A 21,079-nucleotide genomic window follows, 5' to 3' on the forward strand; every position below is an offset into this window, starting at 1 on the left:
GAAGTTTTCTAAATAGAAGGCAACCTAATGTCTGCTCTGAGCAGTTCTGTAGCCTGCAGCAAAAGACAAAAGGTGAATTCAGGAAGACAAAGAAGGGAAAACTTCAACAGCCTTGAGTCAGTGAGAAAAACTGACCAATATTCTGAGACAGTTTGTTGTTTCCTGTTGCTCAGTTGAAAGCTAATAGACAATTGTAGGGAATTTTGCAGAAATTTCCAGACAGGTGATCATGAGAAAGGATATTTTTGTCTGAAGAAACAATTAGGAGGGTCCTGTGGTTTTTAAATAAATTTCTGCTCCCTTTAGTGTTTATTATTTAGAATGGTTGTCCTGGATCTGGATTACGCAGGCATACCGTGATGGCTACTGGTTGGAATGGGATGACCATCAGAAAAAAAGATCCTTGATATTCTTAAAAATAAAAGCCTTGTCACAAACTCTCTGTACCTGAAAAAGCTGATGGGGTATTTCCAGTAGTTTGTGTACCATTCAGAATTGCTGTTGAAGAGGAAATGTCCTTGCTTGAGGAGATATTATACATCAAAAAGTCATGATTCAAAAGAGTCAAGATTAAGAGGTAATCAAGGGTGCTAATGGTCACAGTAAGGTGTGATAAATCTGGACAAAAGTGGTGATTGTGGGCAATAAATCCAACAACCTGCTGGGCCTGGCACAGAGCCCTCTGAGACAGGGTGATTGCCAGTAGTTTTGAAGGTGAGCATAAAATGAAGCATCCTCCAAGTTAATAACACTCACATAATGAATATTACCTTTTATTAGAGCACTAGGTCTATGACCAATGCAAATTTAGTTTGCTTGAGTGCATGAGCACATGTGTTCAGAAGGGGATCTTGAGAAAAGCAAGCAGGATGATGAACACACCTGCGGGCTGTTGTTTTGCCTTCCCTTTGGCTTCTCCAGTCCTTGTTCAGCAGCTGCATTCTCAGACGGCTCTTTGCTCCTGAAGCTGTGGTGGCTCATCATAAGATTAGGCAGTTCCACTGTGTTGGAAGTGCATGGAATGTGGCCATATTGGGACCAAATACCAGGACAGATGAGGTTCTGGGTCCTGCACTGTGACCACAATAACCCTGCAGCACTACAGGTGGACTTCAGCAGGATCTTAAAGGTTTTTTCAACCTAAATTATTTTGTGATTTTCCAAATGGTAGCTGGAGACCATTCTATTCTTTCTCTTTTTAGGGAAGCACACTGTCAGGAAGGAAAATCCCAGAAATTCTGACTGCAGAGCTGGTTGTCCTTCCTCAGTCCTGCCTCACATTCAGCTCTCTGCTGGTGATGAGGGATGAGGAATAGCCTCAGGGCTGAACAGCCTTTAGGTGACAGCATCAAGCAATTCCCTTTGAAACTATATTTTAGGATCTCTGCAGGTAGACAGACATTTCTGTGATGTATATGAAGGTGGGGGAAGCTTTTTCAAAGATGAGTCAGAAAATTACACCTGTGTCTGTGGAATAATAACACAAGACCAGCAAATGGTGCTCTTAAATGATGCTCTGTGGCATCTAAATCTTAGCTTCTCTTTGAATAAGACTAAATACAGCTTACTGCAAGAAGGAAATTTCCGGCAATTGTTTGTCAAGAATTGGTAATAACAGAGTTGTTGGGTTTTTTTTCCTTCCACCAACCACATAGATTGATTCTTACAATAAAACCAGCACTTAGAAAGCTGAATTAGTTATCAGATGAAGTAGACCTCTTGTATTTTGACAATTCATCATAGGAAGTTGTTAAGTTAGTCCCATGTTTGATTTTTTCTGTTGTTTTTTTTTTGTTTTGTTTTGGTTTTTTTGTGTGTGTGTGTTTGTTTTTGTTTGTTTGTTTGTTTTATTTTTTATGTTTGTTTGGGTTTTTTGTTTGTTTGTTTCTTTGGTTTTGGGTTTTTTTCCTTATTTACAGAATAGGTTTATTTTTATTTTTTTTAACATACCCAGCTGGAACTAGGAACGCTGCTTTAGGAGCCTCATTAGGCATTCCCTTTAGCAGCATACAATAGGCTCTCACACCTGGCCTGTCTCTGCAGTATTGCCCAAGGTGGATGCAGGAGTTGTTACCATCAGAATGCTGTCAAAGCAGAGAGTCTCCACATGCAGCAGACTGAGAGGTAACTTTCAAACCTATGATGTCTCTTTCAAGTCTCAATGTTTCCAAATTAACATCACTGTACCCTGCTGTACTTGTGCATTTTGCTTTGTTTAATGTGGCATTGATATGCTTGCATTCATTTTAACCAGTCTCTCTCTGTCTAATACTATTTAGGCTTTTATTTTTCAGTTCAGTTGAACAGATTACCTCTTGGTCAGAAGATAAAGAGGTCTGGCTCCACAGGTAAGATACTTTACTATGCAGAAAACACAAGAAACTGCCGGTGCCATTAGCTTGTGCCAGTTCTGCAACAGAAATAACATATGAAACTTATTGAATATTTTAAATTAATCTTTCTTTTTCTTGCTGGAAAAAAGCCTTGTGTATTGAAAAAGAACTTTTTGGGGGGAAGGAACTACTTTTCTGGTAGAACTTTTCTCATAAAGCTTTTGCAGATCTAGGGCATATTGCAGCTCAGTCCCAGTTCAGGTCCAAGGGCTGGTTCAGCAGGCTGTGGAGCACAGCATTTCCCAGTCTTATCTCAGGAGGATGCTTTGGCTGAGTATTGTGGGAGGCACCTGAGAGCAGTGATCCCAGAGGGAAGGATGTTCAACATGCTCACCTAAAGGTTGCAGAGATGCTCCAGTCTTCTCTCTGTTGCAGAGTAGGGCTCTTTTAGGGTGCCTTTTTCTGTCTGCTTAGTTGTTTTCTTTCCCTTTCAAGGAAAAAAAAAACAAAAACAAATGCCAAACTAGCCTTTACATTCTTAGTTTTTCCAGCGAAAGAGGAACTTTAAAATATGTGTTAGTGAAAATTCATTTCCTATTTACTTTTGGATTGCATCAGTGGTCACTTAGATGACCTCAGATTGAAGGACAGTTTCCTTTTTTTTGCAGTTTATCAGCTGTGCTTATAAGTCAGAAGCTGTTTTGAGGGCTGCAAACATATAAATTTTAAATCTGTTGGTGTAGGATTTCTCTTTTATTTATGTACACAAAGTAGAACAGAACTGAAGCTTATGGGCATAACAGACACAAAAAATATTTAAATGAAGGAAAGGAGATGTTTCAGCCAAAAAGAAATTATCCTGGTGTAGCTATTACATAAATGCAAGTATAAAGATATGGACCATGGCTTTCCTTACAAGATTTAGCAACCAAAATCCTACCCTGAAAATTTCACAAAATAAAGTTACAGAAGACATTCATGGGAGTGACAAGGAATAGGTATGTGGAGCTTGTCCTCCTGGGAAGAGAACAAGGATTGCCTTTCTCTCTTCTCCCCTGTCCTCCTGCCCTGTGCTGAAGCCTGAGTTTTGCAAGTTGGCAGCTCAAACTTCAGCCACTGCTTCATATGTTGGACCCAAAGTAGGCAGTGCACGAGGGATTCTCAGAAACTGTCACAGTGCATCTCTTGGAGCTCATCATGGTTGGTACTAATGTCAAATAATCAATTGTGCAGCAACATTTCCATCATTTAGTTCCAGTGCAATTTCTATATTTGGCTTTTTCTTATTTGCAAGGGATTCTTTCTTGTACTGTCCAGGTGCACTCTCACATCAGTTAAGGTGTCTGGGATGAATATTTCAGAGATGGTGGTTTCAAAAACTATGAAAAGGTTGAGGTTGGGCATTAAGAGATGTTCTCTTTGCAGGTAATACAGTCTAAGTGCTTGACCATGTTTGAAGAAGTTTTACTGAAGGCATTGGAATCACAGGAAAGGCGGAAAAAGGGAAAAGAATTAGTTGCCTAGGGAAACTATTCTGTACACCTAGATGTAAATGTTCTTTCCTGGTACACTCATTTTTTTGTTTACTGGACAGTCTTCCAAAATTATTGTTAGTACCAAGAGAAAAATGAAGTAACATTTCAACTGCTAATTTCACAAGCTGCTTCAGCACTTTTACCTTGTCAAAAAAGATTTTAGTGTGCCAGCACAACTGATGTTTACATCAGAAAAAATACTTTAAAAAAATTGTAAATTTTTAGTTTTGTGTTTCAGAGCTGAATCTTCTTTGGGAAGTTTTTTTTTAGAATTTAGATAGTCCCATATTTTTGAAAAGGATTACTTGTCTCAAGAAAAAAGAATTCATAAGAAATGCTTTCTTCATAATATATGCATTTGGACTATGGCTTCTCCAGTTAGAGAAACCCACAGGACAAACACATCCATTACTGTCCTTGCAAAGTGACAGTGGGAAGACAAAGATGTAGCATCCATTGTAAAGTCCAAAACACAATGACCTGCAAGAACATTTTCTACTGTTGGTACTTAGGAACAACCATCACACTCATGACAACACAATTATTCATATGTATGCACACAAACCAAGGAAAAATCTGCAGAGTCTGTACAGAAAAAACATACATTAACTTCATATCAGAGGAGGGGTGGACTAAATAGTAGCTAAATGTATGCTGGAGACCAAACTCTTCTAAACATAGAGGAGTAGATTAGATCCATCCTCTAAAGCATATCTGAAAAATCCTCCTCTTTGATCTATTGGATACAATTCTATAGCTTATCATGGCAATTAAATCATTTTGAATTGAACTGAATTGAGGAATGAATGAATCATTGGTTGCAAGCCAGCTCTCAGTGTGCAGGTGTCCACTTCAAATAAAACCTCATTACAATGTTTTGGCATCAATTCATGTTCTCTTGTACGAGTATAACCTGCCAACAGAAACCAGCTTATTTTCTCCAGGATTTTGGTTTTAGTTGAGGAGATTAAAACAAATATATATATAAAAACAAATCTGCTTCAAGCCACAAAGGTATTGTTGCTTTCAATATGATCTGACTCACATTCCACTGAAATCAGTTGGGCCCTTCTATTTTCTTCAGTGTGGTTTGCAATGTCCATCCTTAGACAGAGCCTCTGACAGTCAAATGATGCTCGCTTTTCAGAGAGCTACTCACTTGAACATCCAGGCAGGGAGAGTGAAAAGAACATCTGAAACAGCTACAGAAGGTCAGTTCTGATGAAATAATTAATGAAAACAATATCTTTAGAGAAGCAGAATTTCCAAAGCACTCCCAGATGTGGTCTGACCTTCCCATATGGATGACTGTAACATTAGACATAGATGAAAAGCTTATGGAGTGATTGCTGACAATGTTTCAAGGGACTTTAGAAATAATCAGCACATTTACTATTCAGAAATATCAGGCACCATTTCTACCAGTGACAATATCAGTTCACAGAATGAAAAAAGGGGTTTATTTTAATAAAAAAATTATAAAACTGTCTTTAGATGCTGCTCCAGAAGGAAAGCCAGCTACTTTAAAAGGGGAACTCTGCTAATAATCTGCATTCTTCCTTTCCAATAAAATAATTCTAAAATTAACACTAAAGTAACACAAAAGAACAGATTAAAGTTATAATCCACATTTCAACTATAAACAAAAGCTCAAAAGGGATATGACATGTTTTAAAGGCCCTGATAAGATGTAACAATGGCCTGTATGAATTTACAGAAATCAAATTTAAAAGAAAAGAACTTCAATAATTCACAGTTGATGGTTGTCAGAGGTTCTGAAGCAGGAATGGGAAGTTTTCTTACATTAGCATCTTTTGGAAAATTCTGCATGGAGACTTCTGAGGACCTTTGGTACTGACAGCAAATATATTTACTGGGCATCAAAAGGAGTCTCAAAGGTTAGTACCAAATTAACAAACACCACTAAGCTACAAATGGCCCTGCTTGAACCAAATCCTCTTCTGCTTACTCTTCATTCATGGTGGAACATTTCCATTGCCTTCAGAGATTATTTAGGTGTTCTAGTGTAAGCACAGAGTTTGGATTGGGCTGTTTTTGAAGGCAAGCCCCAGTTCCACCATCCCTAGACACAGTACAGCTGTAGTGATCCCATGAGAAGACCTTTTCGTTCTATGGAAACAGCAAGCAGCAGCCTCACTGTGAATGTGCTGATACCCACATATATTCTGCCATCAGTTTTTCAGTTCTGACACACCCAGGCATTTTCTCTTAAGGATAATATCATAGACTTTGGCTCCCTACACTCAAAATAAAATAAATATCAAGTAGCAACCCTGCTGTGTTTGCTAAGTCATTTTCAGGTGTCTAATAAATATTGGTTATTTGTACTTGCCACAGCCAGTCTTTCAGGTAACTGAATTTATTTCAAGCAGTCAGTGAGAGGAAGCCAGCTATTGGAGCAGAGCCAAAGCACAAACTTTACTGAAAGTACCCAGGGAGAGACATTGAAGGGAAGCAGGACTGGAGGCCAGTGGTACTGTACAACATCTCTCTTTTCATCGTTACTGATGAGTCCCTGCTTATCAATGATAAGGCACTTTTTATTTTAAAACAAAACTTTTGCTTTTATAAGTGTTCATTCTTCTCAATTTTTCCACAGCTACATGTAGACTACTTTACACCTACCTGCTACCAATGCAGGTAGGTGTAAAGTAATACAACAATTCAAATCTGTGCTTTCTTTACTACTCAAGAAGTTAGCTGACAGCTCATAACCAAAACCCAAGGCTTGGGGGAGGGGTGAAAGATATTGTGTCAGTCTTTGGGTATCTGAAAAAGAATTGTCATCGTTTGAGCCTAACTTGAAATTAAGCACCATGAACTGCTCACTGAACCCCCCCACAGTGAAGAAACCTGCAATGATCAAGAGATGAGATTTCTTCAGTTAGATTTTCTCGAGAAGTAAATAGGTTTAGGGCAGCCCATCCAAAGGCATTACTTTGCACGTAGTATGAAGCAGCACTTGCCTGGAGGGGCTGGCAGGAATCATGACAGAGTTTGCACAAGTTTCAGATTAGGGTTTTCATCGGTGGAAGCAGGAAGCAGCTTGACTGAAGGTTCAGAAGCATTGGAATTATAATTCCTCAATGCTGTTTTCAGCATGACTCATTTTTATGCTTGTTTTTATAAGCAGCATGGAAAAAAGTTCCAGGAAAACATCAAACTATCCAAGACAATGTAAAGAAGGAACTTGTTTCAGAGGAAGAAGGCGAGAACCTCTAATTGTATAGATGGAATAAAGGTGACAAAGAGAAGCTATGTACTTTACTTAATTTAGCAAGTGAATAGAAGTCATTTATTCTTGGGTCATTAGCAAGCCAAAGAGTAGATATTCAATCCTATTTATGCACCTTTTCCTAAACAGGATAAAAACTGCAGAAGATATTTGCAATCTGAGCATGAGGTAAGCTGTAGGCAAAGCCTGAACAGGCAAAGTCTCTACTCGGAGGCAAAGTAGTGTAAAGCAAGAGGTGTGCAACACGAGATAGAAGAGGTTCAGGGCCAAACTTTCATTCTCCATTAAGGCAAGTTGGTAAAATTACCTGTCTACTCAGCTGTCTACTCAGATTTTTCTCACATATTCAGGTTTTCCTTCCCAATAGCAAAAGAAAAAAAAAAAAAAAAAAGAAAAAGAAAAAAAAAGATTTACAGTAAATAAATTATAACCAATTTTGGAGTCTCTTTTTAGTGCACTTGTTAGCTTTCAGGAATAAGGAAGCATGGAATGATTATATGCAGGTGCTTTTATTGAAGAGCTCTGGGTGTCAGGGGTACTGACCCAAATCTGACTCCGCCATGGGTTTGGGATGAACATGTTTTTATATTCTATCATTATATAACTTACATATGAATTATTAAACTTACATTGTTCTATTGTATACATTGATTTCATCCAAGCATGGGTTTCTCGTGATCTCCCCTCAAACTCTTAAACATAGCTTCTCATGATTCTTCTTACAATTAAACAATAATAATATCTAATTACTAAGCAATCATCACATCTAACAGTTATATCATTTGTCATATACTGGTTGCACAGGTGCATTTTCACATGATCTGGCAAACACAAGACCTAACATTTCCCAGGGCCTACTAAGCCTTTCTTTCTAACTCCCCAAATTTTCTATGATTTTTAAATCTTTTACTATCATGCTGTGAGGCATTGTTCAAGGACAGGTGAATGAAATCTTGTAGGCTGGGGACATACAGGACACCTACGTGCCTACCATAGACACTGTACTGTTAATTGATGTCTTAATTGCCAAACATAATTTTCTGGTCTTTTGACAAGAAAGATGCTTGCACAGACTAAATGGTACATTAAGCACCAGAAAGTTTCAAATGTGTTGGTGACACAGAAAGCTGATGAGAAAGGGTTTCTTGTTCCTGTTCACTCCCAGCCCAGACAAGAGAAGGGCTCATGTTGCCTTGTTGCAATTAATCTGGCTGCCTCAACTCCCCTGGGAAGCCAGCTGGCAGCAAGGTGCTTCCCAGAGAAAGGCAGGTAAGGAGAGGGGATGCTGCTCTGAGAAGGTTTCCAGAAGGAAGGATGGGGGAATATAAATAGGAGGGAAAAAACATAAGGAATTTTAAAAAAAGAAGCAAATATGATTAGTCTTCTTTCTAATGAGAAGAGCAAGGCACGAGGCAGAATTTGCTGAAAATTATGAGTGTGTGGGTACTCCTAACTCTTTTATTTTAATGGCTTGGATGCTGAGCAGACTGCACTAATGCATTGATACTTCAGAGAAACAGGGAAACCGCCTATTACTTAATGGCTCATGGATTAATTGAGTTCCAGACAGGCCTGGACAGTGGTCAGAAAACTTCCAGTGTATCACCTACCAGCAGTACCTTTTCCTCGAGACCTTTGGAAGTGGCAGTGTGCAGCTGAAAACAGTTTTTCCTTCTCTGGAAACTGCAGGAATGCATGGGAATTCATACCATGGGGGGAATAGCAGACAGTAATGAGCAAGAGAGAAAAAATGATTATTCATATAGTGTGTCATCCTGACTCAGAGATGATTTAAAATACTTGGACCCTGTTTAAAGGCTACTTTAGTCTTCTCTAAATCCACCTTTCTTTGTATTTGTTTTTTTTTTCCTTTTTTCCTTTTTTATTTACTCAGAGAAGCAGGTCACTTCAGCTCTAAGTTAAGCCATAATGAACCCAGTAGCAGACAAATAATCAGAAAACTACCTCTGACACGTAACTTTTCTGGTGTGTCAAAAATCGTAATATTTTTAGGCTAAGCCTGGAAATTATTTTCTATTTTTCCTCAATTCACCAGATATATTCAGTCAGCTATAGTCATATTCCTGTCTAGCCTATGAACTTGGAGAAATGTAATGAGATAATTATTTAGGACATGCTTTAGCTTTAGTTACTAATGCTGCCTGTACCAATATCAGATTTCTCTCCCTTACCTACCAATCCTCATGGAAATTGCAGGCACAAAGTTATAAATTGCTATGCATTAATTTCCACTTTCACTGCATTGTGTATTGTTACCCTGAAACAGAAGTTGGATATAAAAATGCCCATGTTGTATGGGAATATAAAAGCATAAGTAATACATTTATCATGTAAATGTAATTAGTGTGACCTGTAATGTTCCACCTGCACCATTAACACACCTGTGTTAATTACCCCGGTCAACAGCAGAAATTAAGGAGTTTGTCAGTGTACTGACATACAGGCAGACAAATAGCTGTGGAAAAAGAAAAAAAAAAATAAAATGGGGAGGGAAACTAGCCAGACAAAGCTCCTTGTCACTTTCTAAAGGACAAAAACTGAGGTCATAAACCCATACTCCAGAGACATGAGTAGGTATCCCAGCATTGGGCATTCCCAGCTGTTCCTGTTTTCATGTCACAGTTGTGCCAACACAATTGTGTGTTTATATGAAAACCGGATCATGGAATGAATTTGTATTTAAAATAACACCCCAAGAACCCAAACAAAACAAGCCCATACATACATACATACATACATACATACATATATATATCTCAGAAAGACTCCTGTTTTCCTGATTGTTAACAACAGACAGATCTACTCTATATGAGCAGACTGTGCCCAGTTAAGTCTTGTCTTTCTTCCCACAGCTGACATAGGAGCAGAAAGTCAGGTTCTGCTTTTGTCAGTGTTTGGGTACAAACCAGACTGTGTGTTCTGGTCCAGACCAAATCCATGCCACAGCCTGGTCTGATGTGGTGACTGGAAACATGGCTTAAGCTTAGAATGCAGGAAAACTTGAGAGGGGAAAACTGACAGAAGAGGAAGAGAGGCTGCAGTTCTAAATACCCCAGAGATAACCAGTGATGAGCAACATGTGCTTGGGGGCATAATTTAGATTTTTTAAGGCCTCATTGTCTTGTCCAGAAGAGCTGGTTAGACTGTGTGTAGTGTAAAAAGTCATCATATAGGAAAGTTGACTTCTGATGGGATAGAGACCTTTAATGTTGACAGACTTTCCTTTAACAATTTATTTTCCACTGTTGAATCCCAAACTGAGAAAAACATTTTAAATTCAGCCCAAAGAGTTGAGTTTCTGAGTGTAGCTGCCAGGGTCATCATGACTTTTAACACATAAACATCGGCGCACTCAAAAAATTACAGAGGAGATTTTGACTTTTGTATTAGAGACAGATGGAAAGAGATGAGCCAGTTCCAAATCACAAACACACTCTCTGCTTATCTGTAATAATTCTCCTTAGCAAGGAAAAGATACCCCTGCCAGAGACAGGTGTTGTGCTAAAATGCACAACTGTACTTTTTATTTACATGTGCAGCTGCTAATGCCTTTGGTGCCAGGTTTGAACATACAAATGCAAAATTCAGAGGTTTTAATTATGTCCCTATGTTTGAAAAGCAGGCTTTTCATAAGGTCACTTATTCTTGAAATGTACCATGGACTGGTACCTGAGGCAGGGACTAGGAAGGTGCTCAAAAAATATATTGCTCTGGAAAGATTCACTGCAGATATGGAAGAGCATCTGTATCCAGTGGAGATATGCACTGGAGAGCTGCTGTTTTTCCATTCTCCTCAGGACTGGAATGGACCAGCTTAAAATGCCCACTCCTGCTCTATCCAAAATGCACTCACTTAGTAAGCAGCAAACAGAAATGAGGGAATTCACATGTTCTCTGCCTGGATCTCAGGAATTGTGCAGGAATCGTTCACATCTGTTGGGAATCAAGCTGCTTTGATAATGATTTTATCCCACTCATTTTAATGGCCTCAAGTCATTGTCTGCCACCGGAGTCAGAGATATCTCAGGCTTGGTAGAAACTCATAATCTTCATATCTCACTCAAACTTTCTTTCTTCTTATCCTCTCATATTTTGCCTGGTACAATAAAGCTTCAGTAATCCTGTATGTCTCACATTTGGAGGGACAAGATGGCAGCTGGTGGTGGGACAAAAAAAGAGAAGAAATATTTGAAATCCTCTTTATTGCTCTTTGAAGGAAGCTCAGGACTTCCCTAATTAAAGAATTAGAACAGAAGTTTTCTGAAACACATGAAGAAACAGTGTGATATAGAACTTCTAAGTGCTGAAGTATTGTTTTCCTCATAGGGATTCTTTGCAAAGGAACACAAAGAAAATTTCATGTTGTCAACTCAGTCTCCAACAAAAAGGTTTTCAAAATCTTCCTGTTTTGGAAGAAGCCTTTCTAAGTCCCAGAGGAACTAAAGGAAGCTCATGAAAAGTCAGGATTTACAACTTTTTAGTCTGGGATTTTTTGAAGAGGGTGGAAAGATGGGCAGCAATGCTTAATCCTTTTCTTCTAAATCCTTGGCTCTTCAGAGGAGAATTACTTTGACCTGCCTCATCCATCTGCATGTTCATCACACCTTTTTTTTTTTTTCAATATAATGACAATTATCTGCTCAGAAATATTCAGGCTGCACCAAGGAAAAGCTTGTTTGTTTGTTTTTGTTTTTGTTTTTTTTTTAACATCTGTTGAAGTCTCTTATCAAATGCCAAACATGCAGATTCTTGGTGAAATGTGGTTGTCAACATTTTAAACATTTACAACAAATCCTGAAGTTCCTCTAGCTTATTTAGAGATGTGATTAAATAAAGGTGAGAACAACTGAGGACTTCAAGTTTTAGCCTAGCAATTTTTTCTGCTGCATCATTTTCCGTTTGGACTCAGCAAGAGCAGAATTGCCTATTGATTAGTAGAGATCCACTATAGAGGATTCAATAGGTGCTTTTGCATATGCTGAGTCCTAAAGGCAGAAAACTAAGCTAATGAAAAATAAATTAAGACTGCCTTTCCCTACAGAACCTTCCACAGCTTTCTCCAGAGAAATTGCTTTCTGAACATTGAACAGCTCTGAACTCCATCAGGAAAAAAAAGCACCTAAGATAGGCACATTATAAATTATATGGAATTATTAGCAAAAGTTGTGAGATATTGGGTTGTCTTACAACATCTTTTTGTGACACCAGCTAGTATCAGGCATCTCTGGACTAAGCAATATTTTGAAAGGAAAGAGAATTATGGCCTTCAATTACTTTAAACTAAAATAGACAAAACAGGAAAAAAGATGACTAAAAGAAGTTTTCTTATCACCCTTTAAAGACAGGGTGCTGAAGTGAAGGGCCACAGGGTAACTTGGTTTAGACTGCAGTTTAAAATTGAAAGGAGTAAAAAAAAGTCAAAACATTGGTTGTGCATTTAAAAGGAATTGTTTTTTTCACTCCCATTGCAAAACAAATATCAAGAAATACAGGGAATAAAATTTAAAGCTGTTTCAGACACTTCCTTAAGAGTCTAGAATACCATTAATAAATTTAAATGAATATAGTTTATATTGGTTGCATTTAGTGAACATTACCACTCTTCAGTTCACAAATATTCTATATTTGAGGGCTGCATAATAATGTATTTTTCAAAAACTTGCCACGAATCTGTTGATCAACAGCCATTTTGTCAAAAAGACACTGAGGATATGAAATTTGAGAAATGAATTCACTAATTTTGTTCAACTCTGTAGCTTAGTTTAGTTTTTCCTTCCTTTGAGTGTGACATGCAACATACTTGGATGTTGTGATTTGTGTCCAAAACTATGTCAGCACCTGCTTCTGGAAATGCCAACCATGATCCAAATCCTTTGTAGTTTGTTAGAGAAACACAAAGATACTTGTGCTTAAATAATCCCTGACCTAAGCAAGAATGACATAACTCCAGCACGACATCCCTTTTAATGTAATTGCTCTTTGGGTTTGTGCTTTCCCTTTTTTTTCAAACTTTTATTTTTGTTTCAAATGTTTTATCCTGTCAGAAAACAATTTTTTTTTTCATTTTTCCATTTTGTTCTCATACAGCAATCAAACTAGACATTTCCAGTGTAACAACCTGTTTGACCAGATAAAATACAAACATGGGATAACTAGGAAAAAGAAAACCCTGACCACATTCACTAGCTCCCTTTATAGTCTTCAGAGAGCCTTCATTTTATAATCACAAAAACATTCAGTGGTGATGGTCTAGGATACCACAGAGATCCTTGGAAACTATGAACAAAAATTAATCTCAAGAAAACAAGGCAAAATGCATACTTTATGCAAAACACAAAATGAGAGAGAAAGGGCATGACATAAGAGAAATGAGCATGGGATGGGAAATGAGCAGAAGAAAAAAGGAGAAAGGAGGATGAGTGTGAAGTGAGGGAAACAAACCAAGAACTTATCCCTGAAAATAAAGAGAAGCAGATGGAGAAGTTGTGTTTTAACTGTCCACATCTCTGTGGGGAGACTACTGGGATGGGTTGGCAAAATAATAACCATATACTAATCAGTTTCAATTAATGAAGAATCTCATTCAATTGCACCAATTTCTTTCCACAGCGCTGTACTCCTGTAACTTCAATGCTTGGATATTTGTCTCTCTTGTAGAAAATAAAATGTTTATAAAACAGAAGGCAGGTTGTTGTTAATCCCTTAATGAAGATAGATGCTTTATTTTAATATTTCAGAATGTCTACAGGCCTCATGAGTGTCTTAGCATAAAAAAAAAATCATGTGAAGCATCTCATAACCACTCCCTGTCTACTACTGATAGAAATGAAGGCTCTGGGAGAGCTGTTAATGTCTCTAACACAAAATTGCAGTCTTTGCAGAGGGAAAAGGAAGATACTATAGCTCAAGCCCTCAGACACTAAATTGTTTTACAACACACCTGAAAGGACATGATAATTTCATTTTATTCTGGTAATTACCTGAGGATCTTTTCTTTACATTGTTTTATTTTTAGGATCTTAACTAAAACTCCTCCCTTCGTGGAGTGGACCCTTTCAAAGGCAGGATTCTTCAGTCTTAAAATAAGTTGCAATCTACACAGATTTCATGAAAATCATCAATTTCCTCATTTATTTCCTACTCTTTTAAGTAGGCCTTATTGATGGTTCATGGACTTTTGTTGCTTGTATAATGTATCTGCAATGTAGACAGGCGACTGCAACATCTAGAACACAAGGGATCAATCAGCATGGCAGAACCTTGATTGCTCTCAAAACCACAAAAAATGTAATCAGTGCAAGTCTCTTAGTGTTTGCTGGGCAAAAAGGATGGAAATGTTTGATGGCACTCTCATCTTGTAAAGTTGTCTGCCCCAGGCAGCCCACGGAGGTAACCCTATATGCACTCAGGTAAGTAACAAAATAAAGTGGGGAAAGACAACAACTTCTGATGGTTACACACTGTAAAGGCACAGGGAATTTGTCAGTTTGTAGAACATTGTCTGGGAATTACACTTCCTCTATAGGGCTGCTAAATTCCAGCCTTAGTTCTTCCTTGTAAGATGTGATGAGGGTGCAGAGAGCAAATATTTCATTTAGTGATAGCAGAAGTCATAAAAAGCTGCAGGGAGACTGAAACGATAATGGTGACCTGACTCCACAGGGAGGAGACAGGAAAGAAGAACACAGTGTGCACTATGGTCCTCCATTCTCTTACAAAAAAAATAGAGAGCTGGAAACAGAAGGAGATAAAGTGTATTTCTGAACTCAGAATTGCCTGTGTGTTGGTGCTTTTAGTCTCCCTTGTTCTCTATACTGCCAGACTCAATATTCATTCTCAGAAAACCACTGTAGTGAATACCCTAGTCACACACGCACAGAAAACGTGAACATTTAGTGCACAGCCCATACTGGAAAAAAAAAGAGAAAGAGAAAATATAGATGAGTAAGTGGTATTTCCATCTTTATTGCTGTTCTGAGGAAAGTTTCTGTGCCTCTTAGATAACAAGGAATCTTCAAACTGTGGAGTGTTTTCTTTGAGGGAATCTTGGCTTCAGTTTGTGGCTAAAATTACATGGAGTACCTAAATAATATCAGGCACTATCTATGCATTGTTCCAGAACCACTGCTCTGTAGAACCAAAAATCCTCTTTTGATGGGTTAATTTCTGATAAGCACAGATAAATGTGAATCACTCTCCATAACCACAACTTAAACAGTCCGTATTACAGAGAAATAATTATTTCTGACTTCCAAATATGTCAAGGGTCTTTCCATTTTGCAATTGCCATAACAACACTGATGTCCAGGTACCTATAGACCCTGTAGCTCAACAGGTCTGGTAGCTCTCACATGTATTATAGTCAGTTTTCATCTGTGAAAGTCCATTGTAAATGTTAAGAGAGAGTGTTATCCTAGTAATCTAGAGAATATGTACTATAATATTATTCTTTGTAACCAGCTTGACAGCTTCACCCTCTTATTCCATATTGAGCAGTTAAAAGTAAGCAGAGTTTTGGACTTTGGTATTTTCTCTATGGATCTGTTTGCTAAACAAAATCCTGAAGAAATGAAAATCAGAGTTTAAAGTCTCAGGTCCTATCCTCAGTTTCCTATTTGTGCTTTCCTTATGCACGTCTCCTTTAATACAGAAGAATAATTACTGTGAATATCTTAAGGATGTGAAGACAACAATAAGAATCTATCCCAGCACATATGAGTTCATTTTGACATCCAGATTCTTATACAACATTATATTATTTGTTATTTGTGTTTGGACACCTGTCTCCTTTCCTTAAGAATCTAGCATAAGACAAAAATGCAAATTCAGAGACAGTGAAGCTCCTCACGTAATTTGTCTTCGGTGGTGATTAATGAGTACTGAGACACTAATTTACCAATATATGATGCACTACAGGACATTTTCCTTGCCTAACCAAGTAGTGTGAACTAACTTAGAGGCATTTGAATACCTCTAAGATGTTATAAGGATAGAGATAAGGTTTTCTAATGGGGTGAACTGAGAGATCATTAAAGATATGGATGGAAATACAGAGAAAATAAAGAGAAAGGGAAAGGGTAATGAGACAGAAAAGCAATATGGCAAGAACTACCAGGATGATGAGAAAGGAGAATGGAGATTCATGCAGAAGTTATGCTCAGAGAACTGGAAGTGGAGATGAACCAAATGAATTTGATGCTAAGTTCAGAAGGAAGCAATAGTGTAGAGATATTGTGATATAGCCTAGGAACAATTTCTGAAAGATTAGCAGCCACCACTTTGGTGATAGACTGGAAAGTATTTAGAAAGAGAGGCTGCTCCATATACTTTAATCTCTCAAAGCACCACTCCACCGAACAGCTGGACACTTCCGTCTTTCCCAGACTACTGGTGATGATTTCCACAACCTCCCTAGAGCTTCAGTGTAAAAGCCTTTCTAATATTAATAATAGGGCACCAAACCTCCATAAACCCAGTCCTACCCCCCAAAAAGCTCCTGAAAGGTGTTCCTTTCCTTTTAAACACAACACCTGGACCTTGCCAGGTGAAGTTCACACATTTGGTTCTGGGCTTTTCTCTGTCAAGATTCTAAGTTGCTTTTGGAGCTCAGTTAGGTATAAAATGATACAAACAGAAAGTACTTTATGGGATTTGCTGTAACTCTTGTCTGCTGTGGGAATTAGGACTAAGTAGAGATAACTGTGATGAAAGATGTATGAGAGATTATTTTAGTGGGAGCTGAAGAGGGATGTGCTTTCAGCTATGTTGCAGTGAAAGAACTAGATGAATTTAGTGATTTGATTTATGAGCCATAGCTAAAAAGCAAGACACACAGAAAAGAAAGAGATTTTTCCATCCAGGTGGCAAGGATATGAACGTTGGTACTGACAGCTAAGAGTAAAAATTTTAGCAAAAATAAGTTGAGTGAATGCCCTGAGTGCCTTTCTGGACCTGGACCATTCTCACATGGTCAGTGAGTTCTTAGGGCTTTTGGTTTAGGTTGTTTGCAATGAATTCTTCTGTGTAGAATGATAGAATCTTCTTCAAGTTCATTCAAACAGAAGCATCTTGAAAGCAATGTTTGTATTAATCCTTCAAGTGCTTTCTCTCCCTCTTGCTGTCATTCCATTAAATGAAGAGGCCACATGACATCTCTGTATTTGATGTCTGTGGAGCATGTAAATGTTCTGTTAGAGCCAAATCAGTACTTCTCATCTGCAAATTAAGAGCACACTGAAAGTTTCTTAGCTAAGATCCTATTATTCATACTCAAAGCAACTATTTTTTCAAAATCTGTATTCCTCAGGGGAAAAAAAATGGAATGAAATTTTAAATACAGAAATAATTTAGAGGAAGTTTACTCTGGATTTTTTTAAGCATTGAGGCTAAAGACTCATGGAAAACATTGTGTTCAAGACTCCAGAGAATATTTCTACTGTTATCAGAGAGATTTGCAATATGGTTACAATAACAGATTCCTATTAAGGAATGTAACTCCATTGCACAGCAAAAGATGATCTTTGACCCCACTGAATGTACCCCCTAAGCAAATAGAGTGAGGAAATACTCCCTTTTAAAAGAGAAGGAACGAAGTCGAGGACAGATTCAAGATACAGTTTTTAAAGGGATCCAACAGGGTGTGGATGCCCCACTCCCAGATGATTTCTAATGACTTGGGTGCAGAACCTGTCCCTTCCATACCTTGATCTGTGCCTGCAATTGGAGCCTCTCATACCTTTTCTCTTGCCCACAAGGATCAAAGTGTGCTGCAAAAGCATGTGAACATGCTGACAATCATCTATTTGGGTAAACCTTTGATTTCAGCATAACAGAAATCAACGATAAAACATGACTAGATTATGATTTATGACTAGAAAGTGTATGAGAGAAGAAAACAAATATCAAGACGGAGTCCTCAGCTTCCTTCTTTCAAAGTGGACTACTGTGTTTGGACGATGGACAGAAGGGGGTCTCAAGTGTGCTGTTTGGTTTTAATATTTTTCCTGTGAAATCCTAACTCACTAAAGGTTATATAAGCCTGTGTCTTCTGACCTTAATTAGAAGACACATTCATTTTTTACCTAGTGAAGTTTATTCACCTTTTTTAGTAAGAATTCTTAATGTATCAGGTAATATGATTTTGACATGAATGCTAAACTACTTATGTCTTACTGAAGTATACATACCACAAAGGTCACAGACTGACCTGGACAACAAGGATGGGAAACTCTTAGTGCAGCTGTTCGTCATTTATACCCCTTGTAGCATTGCGAGGAATCTCTGGATCTAAACCTACTTTGTGTAATCTGGCTACTCATCTAGAGAAAGCTAGTTGTCTTAAGGCTGGTACAAATGATAGTAGACAGATATTTACCTACATGTGGGAGTCCCATCCAAGTCAATAATTATTTGGGAGTTTTAAAAGGCTAAGGGCTGTATCATCACTGTACACATCCTTTAAAAATGGAAAGCTGGTGCTACCTGCTTTTCGTTAATAGTCAGAAATAGCTTCTTCTTCAACCAAACTACCTAAAATGTGCTGAAAATATGCATATAACTTGTGTTGCACAGCGGACTTTGGAGACCATACAGAAATATGGTCAGATTTTAAGATTTTGAAGGGTAATTAAAATCTTCATGTCTTTCCTCTAGTGGCCAAAGCCACTTCACTTTCTCCATGGAATTTATCATCTTTTGTTATGTTTCCCGGAGTATTTAATCTACCCATTGACTGAAATAGAGCAGGTTCCAGAACCACAGATGGTTCATGCTGAAAGAGAGAGAACATGAAAAGTCTGGATCCATAGCATTACTATAAGAAGTTGTGAGGATAGAGAGATTTGGTCCTGTGCTAGAACATCTTTTCTTGTGGAAATAATTAAAAGAAAGGAGAGATACATTTTATAGTTTGAAAAACACTTTTCTGGATGCTTCTCATTCCTTTGTATTTAGGCTCTTCCTGCTTGCACCCTAAACGGGACACTGTATTTTTCCTTCAAGATAATTATGCTGCAGTGTCAGGAATACTAAGAACTAATATTCTTCCATGTAATTGTTGTTTGTTTTTTTCCTATTCAAACTCTAGGTGAATTACAACAATTCCCTCCATCTCCTCAGGTTCCTGGATTTTAGATCTGCAGAACTGCCTTAACTCCCTGCATCAAGTTGTCATGACTGCAGAAATCCAAGTGCAATTACTTTCAGGGGCTATGAGCTACAACCAAGTAAAAAGAGCTCAAGGGTACTCAAGTTGGCTACTAATCCAACCTGTAAATAGAATAGTTGACAGAGCCAAATACTCTGTCTCCAAGGAAAAAAAAGCCCAGATCATTGCCCTCTCCAGCACAAGATCATTATTATTTGTTCTGCAATACAATTGCTTTAGACACTGTGGTTTGCCTTCATTGTATGAGACAAACAATAGAAGAAGTGCATTGAAGCAAAAGCTGGCAAGCTGTACTACCCTGTAAGAACCATGAGGTAAATAATGCCAGTCTCTGCAGAACACTCTAGGACTAGAGTGGAGAAAAAAGAGAAGTGAGAAGAGTTAGCAAGGAAAAGAGCTTGGTCTGCCAAATACCAATAGAAATGGAAAAGTTGCAGTAAGCACCTTGAATTGCAAAATTACTTTTGCCAGGATGTTTACTGATATTCTTCCTGGAGAATAATGCAGCCATACTGTTCACAGAGTCTGTGGGTTCAGGTGGTTGAAATAAATGTCCTCTCTGCCTTTTATTTTTTATTTGACATTAGCAAAATAGAGTATGCAAAGAGCAGGTCCAGCAGCGGTGTATTTTGCACACATTTTTTTCTCCTTTAAGTTTTTTTTATGGATGCTGGACTGCTGACTTTGGCCATGGCAAGAAAAAACAATACTTTAAAAAAGAGACATTAATAAGGTTATTGAATTGGCATTGAACACTGATGTATTTCTAGGTGATATACGAAGAAGACGATGACATTGAAGGTAGAACTGAAGGAGTAGATGGTCAGACTCTATTTTTGGGGATGGAAGAGGAGTTTCTCCACTTCCAGTTTAGTATTTGTTTTATGGAACTCTTTAATGTGACCCCCTACGAAAGGTGAGGATTATGAGAAAATCTTTCCTGAGGGATGATATGGAAATTATTGTTTTGTTTTTTTTTTTAATTGAAGAGAATTTCCTCAAGAAAGCTTTTTTTTCCTCTGTGTTCAAGTACAGTCATTTTTCCAGGGTCCACACAATTGTATCTTCTTTGAGCAAAGCCAGTGTGAGCTTTTGGAATGCTTGTGTTTTAAAGAGCCTGTAATATTAAGCCATCCTAAGAACCTTGGGGCAATTGGTCAAGGGATCTGAAACAAAAGTTGTGTTCCCTTCTGTCCTGCACGTTGCAGGGAATAATGGGGCAAGAACTGGATAAATCATGCAGATGAACATCTGTTTTCAAGCCTGGTATTACAAGCAGATATTTTTTGGTTTTTGATCATGGGATAGTTTATACAACGTAAACTCTCATTTCAGTTGGAAAACACCATGACACCATGTTAAAGGAGATGAAATTAGGTCAACAAGGAGTAATCTGAAACAATTTCAGGACATGCCTATCTTCACATGTCCTGGCCTTCTTCCCAGTTGTGAATGTTTTATGGAGTGCAGTGTCTACAGTGAAGATAGAGAGCTTAAGGCAGAATTTCCCTGTGGGAATTCTGCAAAACATCTCTTTATGGGATAGAATTATAACAGTGTGGGGCTGAATAAAAATAAAATTTAGAAACACTTTAAGGGCTGCTCTTTATCCAACCTTACTAGTCAGAAAATCGCCATGGGAAGAAAAAGAAGCCTCCTTAAGGGAATAAATGAGAAAGAAGTTGGGTCCATTAGCAATACCAGAAAATGTACAGGCACTTGTGTCCATTGAGATACGACATTTTAGAAAAGCCTGCTCTAGGAAGTA

At 38.0% G+C, this 21,079-nt stretch overlaps 2 long non-coding RNA genes across 2 annotated transcripts in view; one reads left to right on the plus strand and one right to left on the minus strand.

The window, feature by feature from the left end:
• LOC135301388 (uncharacterized) overlaps positions 1 to 21,079 on the minus strand; it is a 42,428-nt gene that overhangs the window by 2,421 nt on the left and 18,928 nt on the right. Inside the window, exons 4-5 of the long non-coding RNA XR_010363152.1 lie at positions 2,728 to 2,820; positions 2,313 to 2,410 (exon numbers count right to left, since the gene is read on the minus strand). This is a non-coding gene — a long non-coding RNA (uncharacterized LOC135301388). The remainder of the gene's footprint in view (positions 1 to 2,312; positions 2,411 to 2,727; positions 2,821 to 21,079) is intronic.
• On the plus strand, positions 1,875 to 4,944 carry LOC135301387 (uncharacterized). Its single transcript, XR_010363151.1, has 3 exons — positions 1,875 to 2,124; positions 2,280 to 2,348; positions 3,759 to 4,944. It is a non-coding gene; the product is annotated as an uncharacterized LOC135301387 (long non-coding RNA).

Source organism: Passer domesticus, chromosome 5, assembly GCF_036417665.1.
Source record: "Passer domesticus isolate bPasDom1 chromosome 5, bPasDom1.hap1, whole genome shotgun sequence".
Lineage (NCBI taxonomy): Eukaryota > Metazoa > Chordata > Aves > Passeriformes > Passeridae > Passer > Passer domesticus.